Consider the following 13058-nt stretch of genomic DNA (forward strand, 5'->3'; position numbering starts at 1 on the left):
TCATTAAAATTGTTAAACCTCTAGCCAGACTTTCCAAAAAGAAAAGAGAAAGGACCCAAATAAATAAAATCACAAATAAAAGAGGACAAATAACCAACACCACAGAAATATGAACAATTATAAGAGAATATTATGAAAAACTATATGTCAACAAATTTGACAACCTAGAAGGAATGGAAAAATTCCTAGAAACATATAAACTACCAAAACTGAAACAGGAAGAAGTAGAAAACTTGAACAGACTGATAACCAGCAAAGAAATTGAATCAGTGGGCACCTGGGTGGCTCAGTTGGTTAAGTATCTGACTCTTGATTTTGGGTCAGCTCATGATCTTGGGTCAGGTCATGACCTCATGGTTTGTAGGATCGAGTCCCATGTCTGGCTCTGCACTGACAGCAAGGAGTCTGCTCAAGATTCTTTCTCTGTCTGTCTGAGTCTCAAAAGAAATAAACATTAAAAAAAAAAAAAAAAGAAATTTGAATCAGTAATCAAAAATCTCCCGAAAACAAAAATCCAGGGCCAGATGGCTTCACAGGCAAATATTAAGAAACATTTAAAGAAGAGAAGGGGTGCCTGGCTGGTTCAGTGAGTAAAGCATGCAACTCTTGATCTCGGTGTTGTAGGTTTGAGCCCCAAGTTGGGTGTAGAGAATACTAAAAAATAAAATCTGAAAAAAATGTTTTAAAAAATAAATTAAAAAAGAGTTAATACCTATTCTTTGCAAAATACAGAAAAGGAAGGGAAACTTCTAAATTCATTCTATGAGGCCAGCATTACCCTGACACCAAAACCAGATAAAGACTCCACTAAAAAAGAAAACTACAGGCCAATATCCCTGATGAACATGGATGCAAAAATTCTCAATAAAATACCAGCAAACCAAAGTCAACAGTACATTAAAAGAATCATTCACCACCATCAAGTGGGATTTATTCCTGGTCTGGAAGGACAGTACAATATTCACAAATCAATCAATGTGACATATCACATTAACAGAAGAAAGGATAAGAACCATATGATCATTTCAATAGATGCAAAAAAGCATTTGACAAAGTACAGCATCCTTTCTTGATAAAAACCCTCAAGAAAGTAGGGATAGGGGTGCCTGGGTGGCTCAGTTGGTTGAGCATCCGACTTCAGCTCAGGTCATGATCTCACAGTTTGTGAGTTCAAGCCCCATATCAGGATCTGGGCTGACAGCTTACTCAGAGCCTGGAGGCTGCTCCGGATTCTGTCTCCCTTTCTCTCTGCCCCTCCCCTGCTCACACTCTGTCTCTGTCTCTCTCAAAAATAAACATTAAAAAATTTTAAAAAAAGAGAAATGAGGGATAGAAGGAACATACCAAATATCATAAAGGCCATATACAAAAGACCCACAGCTAATATCATCCTCAATGGGAAAAAACTGAGAGCATTTCCCCTAAGGTCAGGAGCACAACAGGGATGTCCACTCTCACCACTGCTATTCAACATAGCACTAGAAGTCCTAGCCACAGTAATCAGACAACAAAAAGAAATAAAAGGCATCCAAATTGTCAAGGAAGAAGTAAAATTTTCACTATTTGCAGATGACATGATGCTGTGTATAGAAAACTGGAAAGACTCCACCAAAAACTTGCTAGAACTGATACATGAATTCGGCAAAGTTGCAGGACATAAAACAACATACAGAAATTGGTTAACAAACAAAGTAGAGTTAGAGGGAACATGCTTCAACATAATAAAGGCCCTATGTGAAAATCCAACAGCTAATATGATCCTTAAAGGAGAAAAACTGAGAGCTTTACTTCTATGATCAGGAACAAGACAGGGATGTCCACTCTCACTACTGTTATTTAACATAGTATTGGAAGTCCTAGCCTCAGCAATCAGACAACAAAAGGAAATAAAAGGCATCTAAATTGGCACCACCAAAAAATTGCTAGAACTGATACATTAATTCAGTAAAGTCATAGGATACAAAATCGATGTACAGAAATCTGTTGCATTTCTATATACCAGTGATTAACAGCAGAAAGAGAAATCAAGAAATCAATCCCATTTACAATTGGACCAAAAACCATTAAATACCTGGGAATAAACCTAACCAAAGAGGTAAAAGATCTGTACTCTGAAAACTATAAAACACTGATCAAAGAAATTAAAGATAACACAAAGAAATGGAAAACCATTTCAAGCTCATGGACTGAAAGAATATATATTGTTAAAATGTCTATATTACCCAAAGCAATCTACACATTCAATGCAATCCATATACCAAATACCAACAGCATTTTTCACAGAGCTAGAACAAACAATCCTAAAATTGGTATGGAACCACAAAAGACCCTGAATAGCCAAAGAAACCTTAAAAAAAGATAAGCAAAGCCAGAGGTATCACAATTCTAGACTTCAAATTACATTACAAAAGCTGTAGTGATCAAGACAATATGGTACTGGCACAAAAATCAGACACATAGATCAACAGAACAGAATGGAAAACCCAGAAATGAACCCACAGCTCCATGGTTAACTGATCTTCGACAAAGTAGGAAAGAATATCCAATGGAAAAAAGTCAGTCTCTTCAACAAATGGTGTTGCAAATTCTGGACAGCAACGTGCAGAAAAATGAAACTGGACTACTTTCTTCCACCATACACAAAAATAAATTCAAAATGGATGACAAACCTACATGTTAGACAGGAAACCATAAAAATCCTAGAGGAGAACACAGGCAGCAACCTCTTTGACTTTGGCCATAGCAACTTCTTACTAGATATGTCTCCTGAGGCAAGGGAAATAAAAGCAAAAATAAACAGTTGGGAATTCATGAAAATAAAAAGCTTCTGCACAGTGAAGGAAATAAGCAACAAAACTAAAAGGCAACCTATGGAATGGGAGAAGATATTTGTAAATGATGTATCCGACAAAGGGTTAATATCCAAAATCTCTGAAGAATTTATAAAACTGAACATCCAAAAGATAATTAATCCAACTAAAAAATGGGCAGAAGGCACAAATAGACATTTTCCCCAAGAAAATATGACCAATAGACACATTAAAAGATGCTCAACATCATTCATCATCAGGAAAGTACAAATCAAAACTACAATGAGATATCACCTCACACCTGTCAGAAGGGCTAAAATTAACAACACGAGAAACAACAGGTATTGGTGAAGACGTGGAGAAAGGGGAACCCACTCACATTGTTGGTGGGAATGCAAACTGGTGCAGCCTCTCTGGAAAATAGTATGGAGGTTCTTCAAAACGTTAAAAACCTTATAACCCAGCAATTGCACTATTAGGTATTTACTCCAAGAATACAAAAATACTAATTTGAGGTAAACATGCACCCCAATGTTTATAGCAGCACTATCTACAATAGCCAAATCGTGTAAAGAGTCCAAGTGTCCATCAACTGATGAATGGATAAAGAAGATGTGGTTTATCTATAATGGAATACTACTCAGCCATCAAAAAGAATGAAATCTTCCCATTTACAGTGATGTGGATGGAGCTAGAGAGTATTATGCTAAGTGAAACAAGTCAGGCAGAGAAAGGCAAATACCATATGATTTCACTCATATGTGGAATTTAAAAAACAAAACAAACAAAAATAGGGGGGAAAAAGAGAGAGGAAAATCAGGAAACAGACTCTTAACTATAGAGAACAAACTGATGGTTACCAGAGGGGAGACAGTAGAGGGATGGGTAAAATAGGCGATGGGGATTAAGGAGGGCACTTGTGATGAGCACTGGGTGTTTTATGTAAGTGATGAATCACTAAACTCTATTCTAATATTAGTGAAACCAATATTACACAAAATGCTAAACTGGAATTTTAATAAAAACATAAAAAATAAATAAGCACAATGAAATTACTGTTAAATCAAGAAGAAATACATTGCTAGATAGATACTCATGAATGAAGGACATGGACAGATAATTCACTAAAAGAGACATAAGCAACAAAAAAGATGAAAAAATTTTGATCTTTTAGTTATGAAAAAAATGTTGGTTAAAATGAAACGATATTGGGGTGCCTGGGTGGCTCAGCTGGTTAAGCAGCTGACTCTGGCTCAGGTCATGATCTCATGGTTCGAGCCCCGCATTGGCTCTGTGCTGACAGCTCAGAATCTGGAGACTGCTTTGGATTCTGTGTCTCCCTCTCTCTCTCTCTGACCCTCCCCCACTCATGCTCGGTCTCTCTCTCTCTCTCTCTGTCTCTCAAAAAATAAATAAACAGGGGCGCCTGGGTGGCGCAGTAGGTTAAGCGTCCGACTTCAGCCAGGTCACGATCTCACGGTCCGTGAGTTCGAGCCCCGCATCGGGCTCTGGGCTGATGGCTCAGAGCCTGGAGCCTGTTTCCGATTCTGTGTCTCCCTCTCTCTCTGCCCCTCGCCCGTTCATGCTCTGTCTCTCTCTGACCCAAAAATAAATAAACGTTGAAAAAAAAATTTAAAAAATAAATAAATAAATAAATAAACATTAAAAAAATGAAACAATATTTTCCTGATTCTGAATTTGAAAAAAATATTAAAAAGCTATAAGACTCAGTTAGTAAGGGTTATATGCAATAACATTAAAATCCTTCCTGGAAAATAATTTTGAAAAAGTATACCAAAGTAGTTATATATTGATATCCTTTGACTTTAGTAACCTTATTAACTGCAATTCATGTTATTAAAATAGGTGCTATTTTAAAAGTTTAATTATCCAGCAATTATAAATCATATTCTTTTTTTTTTTTAATTTTTTTTCAACGTTTATTTATTTTTGGGACAGAGAGAGACAGAGCATGAACGGGGGAGGGGCAGAGAGAGAGGGAGACACAGAATCAGAAACAGGCTCCAGGCTCTGAGCCATCAGCCCAGAGCCTGACGCGGGGCTCGAACTCACGGACCGCGAGATCGTGACCTGGCTGAAGTCGGACGCTTAACGACTGCGCTACCCAGGCGCCCCTATAAATCATATTCTTAAATAAACTAATAACATTCAAAAATATTCACAAGGCAAATAAAAATTAGAATGAAAACTGTTTACATACCATGACCACACATTTGTGTGCATCTGTGCACATACACGTACAAACGGCCACACATACGGGGAACATGTCACATTCTGAGCTCGGCAGGAAGTGGGACCAGTGTGTGGCAGATGTGGTCATGAAGACAGGTATTGGTTTTGGATTAGGCCTTGTTTTCTCACTTCCCTGCTTTAAAAGAAGAATGTGGCCAATAGCCTTTGGTTCTGGCATGGAATGGAGAATGGCCTCACTCCAACTGTCAGCATGATTTCCAGGCTCCCCATCTTCTACATGGAAAATCTGTCAGAGAGCGGGAGCAGTGACTTAACACCTGAGAACAACCCAGCGGGAGGAAAAGAGAAATCACGTTTGTTCTTCAGGAATCCTGAAGTGTCCCGGAGTAAGCAAACATTTTTCTGTAACACTGTAATCAGTAATGCTTTTAAAAACTCTAGCATGCTGTTTATGTATTTGAAAGGAAGTCTGTTTCTTGTTTTGTATTTTGTCCCTAGAAATTTCAAGGAGGTGGTCTTGAAAGAAATATATTAAAAATAGGCAGCTCCCCCCACAAAAGAAACCCCAAATACCGACACATGTGCATGCGTACAAATGATGCAGGAAAATAGTCAAAATCTAATTTTATCTTTATGAGTCCATTATGAATGTGTTTTCTTTTATTCTCTTTATTTTTTTTGTAATTTTGAAAACATAGAATATTGTATTTTTATAATAATTAAAGAGTTTGGAGGAGAAGGATAAGGGGATACTTCTAAAACTAGGAGGCATTCATTCATTAATACACTTATTTAACAAGTATTTACCAAGGGACTATTGGTGCTAGGCACTGGGTCAGGTCCTCAGTGTACATACAAAGGGCATGATGCCTTTCCCCAATGACTTGATTCTCAAGATTTGTATATTTGGTTTTCAGCCTCTCCTTTCTTAGTATTATCTCACTCAGAATAAATAGGTTGCATTTTTTTCATACTCAGCAAGAAAAAAAAAGAAAAAAAAAGCTTGCTTTCCTGCAAAGAAAATCTAGGAACCAATTCTCTTTAACTTGCTATCCTTTTGCTCTAATAGGCAGCCTTCCCTGAAGCTAATTTTTTTTTCTGAAAGATCACTGTGTCATCAGCAGCAGCCAAATTGCCAAATGACACCTTCCTTTCTCTCTGATGTGTTACCAGCCCAGGAGCTCAGTTTAGCAGAGTTCTCTGCTGAAGCTCAAAAAGAATGGTTTCCTTTTAAATAAACAGTAAGATGAGCTCCAGGAAGAGCTACAGCCAGCTATACTTCCCCCCCAAGATTTTGCTGATATTTCTATAATATAGTATATGTGTGTGTGTATGTGCAGGATGCATTAGTGCATAGGTGCTGGGTACACATAATATATGTGTGCTAGATTTCCCAAGAAACCCTTAGCAATTAATGCAAAATCTATTTCATAAATGATTCCAAAATTAACCTTCGGTAAAGCTACTGCCCTTTTACTTACTGATTGGCTGGACCAGAATTTTAAATCATTATTTTTCCTCCAGTTAGAAACACCTTCTGTCAGGCAGTCATTTAACACTTAGAGAATCCCTCCCAAATGGCAGTGATGATCCTAGCCACTGGGGATATTAAGATGAATGGGCCAGTCTACAGTCTTAACCTCCTTACTGGGTTGAGCAGAGGCGTAGAAAATATTATAGTACTGTGAGCAAGGAAATTTCAAGAAGCTTTGGGAGCCAAAGGAAAGATCATCTCATAAATTCTCATAAGCATATTCTATTTATGTTAAGTTTGCACACGTGTAGAAGCTTGAATGGCACACAAAATGGGAATAGGAAAAGAAGAGGCATGTGAAAAGTTAAGAAACCAGCAACAATATTATAAAATGTGAACCAGGATAATTTATGGACCTACTAATGCTGATGGCTGATTTGTTTCTGCTGCTGTGAAAGAATTGAAAAGAATGTGAACTCTTTGTGTGTGGGGGGCGGGGGGAGGGCTGGGTGGCTCAGTCGGTTAAGGCTCCAACTCCTGATTTCGGCTCATGTCATGATCTCACAGTTAATGAGATCGAGGCCTGCTTGAGATTCTCTGCCTCTGTCTCTCTCTGCCCTTTCTCCACATGTGTGTGCACGCTCTCTCCGTCTCTCAAAATAAATAAACAAAAACTTAAAAAAAAAAGAATGTGATCTCTTGTGTTTTTCTCATGTTTACTCTCCTCCACATTCTGACAAGTTATCGAGCACTCTAAATCCTTTTTCCAGCTATTAAATTCAACCCTCCAGATAGCACCATGAGAGAGGAACTACCATCCTCTCTAGTTTACAGATAAGAAAACTGAAGCACAGAACAGATAAGTAACTTACTGCTTAGTGATAAACCAGAATTCAAACAGATTGAGTCAAAGCCTATATTCTACAAATACTGCCCAAAGGATTCATATGCAAAATATATAAAGATCTCCCACAATTCAAGAAGAAAAAAATAGAACAGTCACAGGTAATAAAATTCATAGAAGAAGAAATCTGAATTGGGTTATAAATATGCAAAAAGATGTTCAACTTTATTTAGTTTTGTAAAATAAAAGCAACATCACAGTGCCATTTTTCCATCATCAAATAGACATATATTAAAAAGTCTTACAATGTTGATTGTTTGCAAACTTTGGGGAAAATGGAATAATTATATATTACTGATAAGAACATAAGTTGGCATAACTTCGGAAAGCAGTTGATAGTAGCTATGCAAACTTTGTGATCCAGCAGTCCACATCTAGATGGACGAACTAGAAAAAAATTCTTACATGTATGTACCACAAAACATATGACAGCAATCAATCTATTGTTTGCGATACTATAAATCTGACCACCTAAATCTCTATTACAAAGGGAACAGACAAAACTTGTTAGGTTGACAATCATGTTATGAAATACTCTAGAGTGAATAAAAAATTTGAACTATATATAGATTACCTATGTCTGTAAGCAATTAACCACCATTAATTCTGGGTTGTGGGAGATTAGGTGTTTGTTATATTATTCCTCTTGTTTTTCCATATCTTTAAATTTTCTTAGAAAAATAGCACAATCTCTTGGGCAAGAGATCCCAAGGATCTTTCCATTCCTTAGAAAAAAACAATCTCTCTTCTAAAGGAAAGAAGCATAAATTTCACAGGGTACCCTAAGTATCTCAGATCCAAATTGTATTTCCCACTTTTTGCCACTTTATTGACTTTATAGAGACAGATAAGTTTTTTGAAAGATTTGTGGTTATATGACACCCTCCTCCACCTCCCTTTACCTTTGGATTACTGGTTCTAGGGCAAAAGGGTAGCTCTTAACAAAGTCACATGCTGTCTTATTTATGCTATTTGACTGTTTTTGGATGGGCCATCTTGAAGCAAAGCTTATACTTTTTGAATTGCAGAATGTTTATGAAGGGCACTAGAAATACCAAAAATGCTTCACTACCCTTACATTTTTGCACCAAGTCCCTTGAAGTCCTAGTTTTATAGTAGACAGAGTCTGACTCTAAAGACCCTATAGACAGTTTAACCAGCTGCTTTACAACCACTCAACCAAATTCATCGGCTTCTCAACAAGAGGCCTCACTATCCAATGCCCAAGTGCTTTGCTAGCTCTACAATCACAACAACACTCCAACCTCTGTACCACTTTTAGTATTAATCAGAATGTTTTTGATTATATTAAATGTTTGATATTAATCAGAATGCTGTGGGTTATGTGCTTTAGAAATTTGGAAATAACAGAAACCTCAAGTCAAACTATCTTAAATGAAAACTGAAGCCCATTGGTTCATATACCTGGGAAGTCCAGGGGTTAATGGCTCCTTCAGGCATGGTTAGACCCAGGTACTTAAACATTAGATCCCTCTTCCTCCTCCTCCCCTTCATATTCCTCTTTAATTTTCAATTCTACTATTGTCTGTGTTGGTCTCATTTTCTCCTACTAGAAATGGACTTTTTCTGAATTTAGGGAGGTGATTGCCAGCAGCTCCAAGTTTACACTCTCTTGGTTTAGCAACTCTGGTGGAAAGATAGACACTTTTTCTCAGTGTCCATATATCAATCCCAAGAATGGGTTGTGATATCCTTGTTTGGGCCAGGTGTCTATCCCTTTGACCACTTACTGTTGTCATGAGGTATGGGCACTGTAATGATACTCTTCCAAAACAAAATGCAACAGGAATGGGGCAGTTTCCCAAATGGAAGTAGGGTGCTATTACCAGACAAAAGGAAGAGATGCTGGGTAGCAAAACTAATTGGTACCACAAATCCACTAGAAATTCTATTTATCCCTAAACTTACATGTAACATCTTTCCATTAGTGGTTCTATGAACAATTAAAATGGAACTTGAAAGAAAAATGACCTTCTAGGATATATACACCTCAATGTTTTTAGCAGCATTACCTACAATAGCCAAATTATGGAAATAGCCCAAATGTCTATCAACTGATGAATGCATGAAGAAGATGTGGTGTGTGTGTGTGTGTGTGTGTGTGTGTGTGTGTGTGTGTGTGTGATATAATGGAATATTACTCAGCCATACAAAAGAATGAAATCATGCTATTTGCAATGATGTAGATAGAGCTAGAGAGTATTATGTTAAGCGAAGTCAGTAGAAAGACAAATAAGGATTTCACTCATATGTCGAATTTAGGAAACAAAAAAAAAAGTACCACAGGAGGTAAAAAGGAGGAAAAACCAAGAAACAGATTCTTAACTACAGAGAACAAACTGATGTTTACCAGAAGGGAGGTGGGCAGGGGTATGGGTGAAATAGGTGATGGGGACTAAGGAGTGCACTTGTCATGATGAGCACCGGGTACTGTATGGAAGTGTTGAATCACTATATTATACACCTGAAACTGATATTACACTGTATGTTAACTGGAATTTAAATAAAAACTTAAAAAAAAAAAAAGAAAAATGGCCTTCTCTGAATCATCCTTTTATTGAGGCCAGCATGGTGGTGGCAGGATCAACATGATGGAGGATGGCAGGTCCAAACCTGTAGGTGATGGCCCCAGAGCAAAGAAAGTAGACACCCCAAGGCACTGATAAAAGTGGATTTGAGGAGCTAGATGATAATAGAGAAGTCTTAAGCATGAAGTAGCCTAGAAGTAGATATGAGACAAAATCTTAAGTACACAGAGAAGGAAAAGCTTGGGATGGTGTATTAGTCAAGGTTACCCATGGAAACAGAACCAATAGGATATATATATTCTGACATGCTTCTTTACAATGGAATGTATGTATATATATCCTATTGGTTCTGTTTCTCTGGATAACTAGATAATATAATATAATATAATATAATATAATATAATATAATATAATTTATAACATAATATATATAATAATATATACAACATAATAATATATTTAGGAATTGGATCACATAATTATGGAGGCTGAGAAGTCCCAACATCTGCAGTCAGCAAGGTGGAGACCCAGGAGAGCTGATGTGTAGTTCCAGTCTGAGTCTGAAGTTCTGAGAACCAAGAAAACCAATGATGTAAGTTCCACTCTGAAAGCCAACAGACTCAAGACCCAAGAGCTAGTGTTTCCATCTGAGTCTGCAGGCTGGACAAGAGCAGCTCAGTAGAATCAAGCAGGGGGAGTCCCTTCTTCGGCCTTCAGCTATTCAGGAGCACCAGAGCAACCTGCTCTACTCAGTCTAACAATTCAGATGGCAATAATCCTGAAACACTCTCCCAGACACACCCAGAGTAATGTTTGACCAAATGTCTGGGCACCCTATGGCCTGGTCAGGTTGACACATAAAATTAACCATCACAGAAAGGGACAAGGAGATGTCCCTGCTTTTATACACCTGAAAATCACACTTTCTCACTCCCTTATGCTTCTTCATTTGGCTCTTTATTCCCTCTTTCATTCTTCTCCACCTCTTGTGCCCTCTTCCCCTCCTTTCTGACATGCTTTTTTCCACATTTCCTATTTTCTTAGGAAAATTAAAGCCTTTTTTGGTAAAGAAAATTGCAGGGGCGCCTGGGTGGCTCAGTCGGTTAAGCGTCCAACTTTGGTTCAGGTCATGATCGCGGTCCGTGAGTTCGAGTCCTGCATCGGGCTCTGTGCTGACTGCTCAGAGCCTGGAGCCTGTTTCAGATTCTGTGTCTCCCTCTTTCTCTGACCCTCCCCTGTTCATGCTCTCTCTCTCTCTGTCTCAAAAATAAAATAAACGTTTAAAAAAATTAAAAAAAAAAAAGAAAATTGCAGACTTTTCAGGAAAGACTGTTACCATTTTGACTCAGTTACAAACATGAGAAAACTAACTCTCCGTAGCTGTGACCTGTTTCAAAGGATGTGATTAAAGAAGCCTATGAGGATAACAGAAAGGTATACATAACTATATTAGCACATATTTAACATCATAAATATATCTCCTTGGGGAAAAAAACCTCTGGAAAATCCATGGAAGAAGGCCACTTCCTTGAGCATCTAGACTTCTTATCACAGAAGTAACGGACTCATGACTGAAAGATACCAAATGCCTTCTGAAGACCTGAATCAGGAATGGAGTGTGTCTTGAGTGGTTAGCCCACCTACTCTCAACAAGCAAGAAGACTCAATAGGCTTTAGTATTGGTATTTATATTGTGCCTGGCAGGCTAATAACCCACTTGTCTCCAGAGTTTAATTTTGAACTCAGCTATGCTCACATTCATTCCACATTTCCTGGGTGCAGATCTCGTTCCTGTGTCCACAGTGGGAAGGACAAATGCACAGCTTTCCTCCTCCTTTCTATTCGGGTTGCATGCCGTAGCCAGATCCTGACTTCACGGCTGTCTAGTCAAATGGAAGTATGAGTACTTTTTTTTTTTTTTTCTCCAGGGGGAAATATCTGCCCTCCCTGAATGTGGCCGTGCTGTGAAAAGAGAGATTACAGAGTATCGCTCTATAGTCTCTTCCCCAGTAGCTGCTCACCACGCAAAATGTCAGAGCAGCTGGCGCTCATCAATTCACCCTCTGTGATTTCAGATACCAATTAGAATTGTGAACTCCTAATTGCCTCATTTCTATCCATTTTAAAGTAATTAATAAGTAATTGAGTAATGCGTTAATAATAGCCTCAATCACTTTTCCTATGATCAGCTCCCATATACAGTCATCTTTATGACCTGTGGGGAGCATTGCACTCAGGTCATGTCTTGTTAATAGCCCCCAAGCCAGCCCTGTAAAGCAATCATTTCTTACCAGGGAAATTTGCTTTCATCCCCCAAAGCAGTTTAAAAAAACCCAAAAACAAAATTTTAAAAACCAAACAAAAAAACAAATTCAACCTTTGAGCTGTGATTTGTCAGAGATCCTTTAAAATTTTTTTCTTCCTCTTGCATGTCCTGTCCTTTCCTTTCATCCAATTTATTCTCCACTTAAACTCAGAGGGAGGGGTCAACATCCAGGAGTGATTTCTAATTGCAGCGAAGCCTTATCGCTTGACAGCTCCTGAGCACACAGTTCCTCCGGTGGTTGGAACGTTCACTTGAACTCCCAGTTTTGGTTCATCATGATTATAGTTTATATTAGCTGTGAGATGTGAAGGGACTTATTAACCTTTGGGTTTTGATTCAAGGGGAAGGATGACCACTGCAAAACTAACCAGACCATCAGGAGAGCTGTAAGCAGAAAGCACAGTCATAAATAGATCTCTCAAAGAGATTGAAACTTGTCAGTCTCATGATGACCCCCAGCAGCTGAGAGCAGGAGTGACCAACCCATTTAGAAATGGGTTGAGAAAGCACTGGAAGTCTTATCAAATATCACTAACCTTCAGTTTGAGGGGACTCAACCTTCAGTTGAGGGGTTTGGAGATGGAAACTCTAATTCCAAAGATGCAGGGGGTGCCTGGGCGGGTCAGTACATTTAGCATCTGACTTCTTGGTTTCAGCTCAGGTCATGATCTCACAGTTTTTGAGTTTGACTCTTGTGTCAGGCTCTGTGCTGAAAGGGCGGAGCCTGCTTCAGATTCTCTCTCCCTCTATGCTCCTCCCTGGCTTGCTCCGCCCTCCCTCA

The 13058-nt window shown here is 38.4% G+C and overlaps 1 pseudogene; it reads left to right on the forward strand.

Annotated features, from left to right (window-relative positions):
• The first annotated feature begins 5095 nt into the window (after positions 1-5095).
• On the forward strand, positions 5096-5333 carry LOC121018172 (MICOS complex subunit MIC10-like; annotated as a pseudogene).
• The last annotated feature ends 7725 nt before the right edge of the window (positions 5334-13058 follow it).

This window comes from Herpailurus yagouaroundi, unplaced genomic scaffold (assembly GCF_014898765.1).
Source record: "Herpailurus yagouaroundi ecotype Mexico unplaced genomic scaffold, PumYag 218, whole genome shotgun sequence".
Lineage (NCBI taxonomy): Eukaryota > Metazoa > Chordata > Mammalia > Carnivora > Felidae > Herpailurus > Herpailurus yagouaroundi.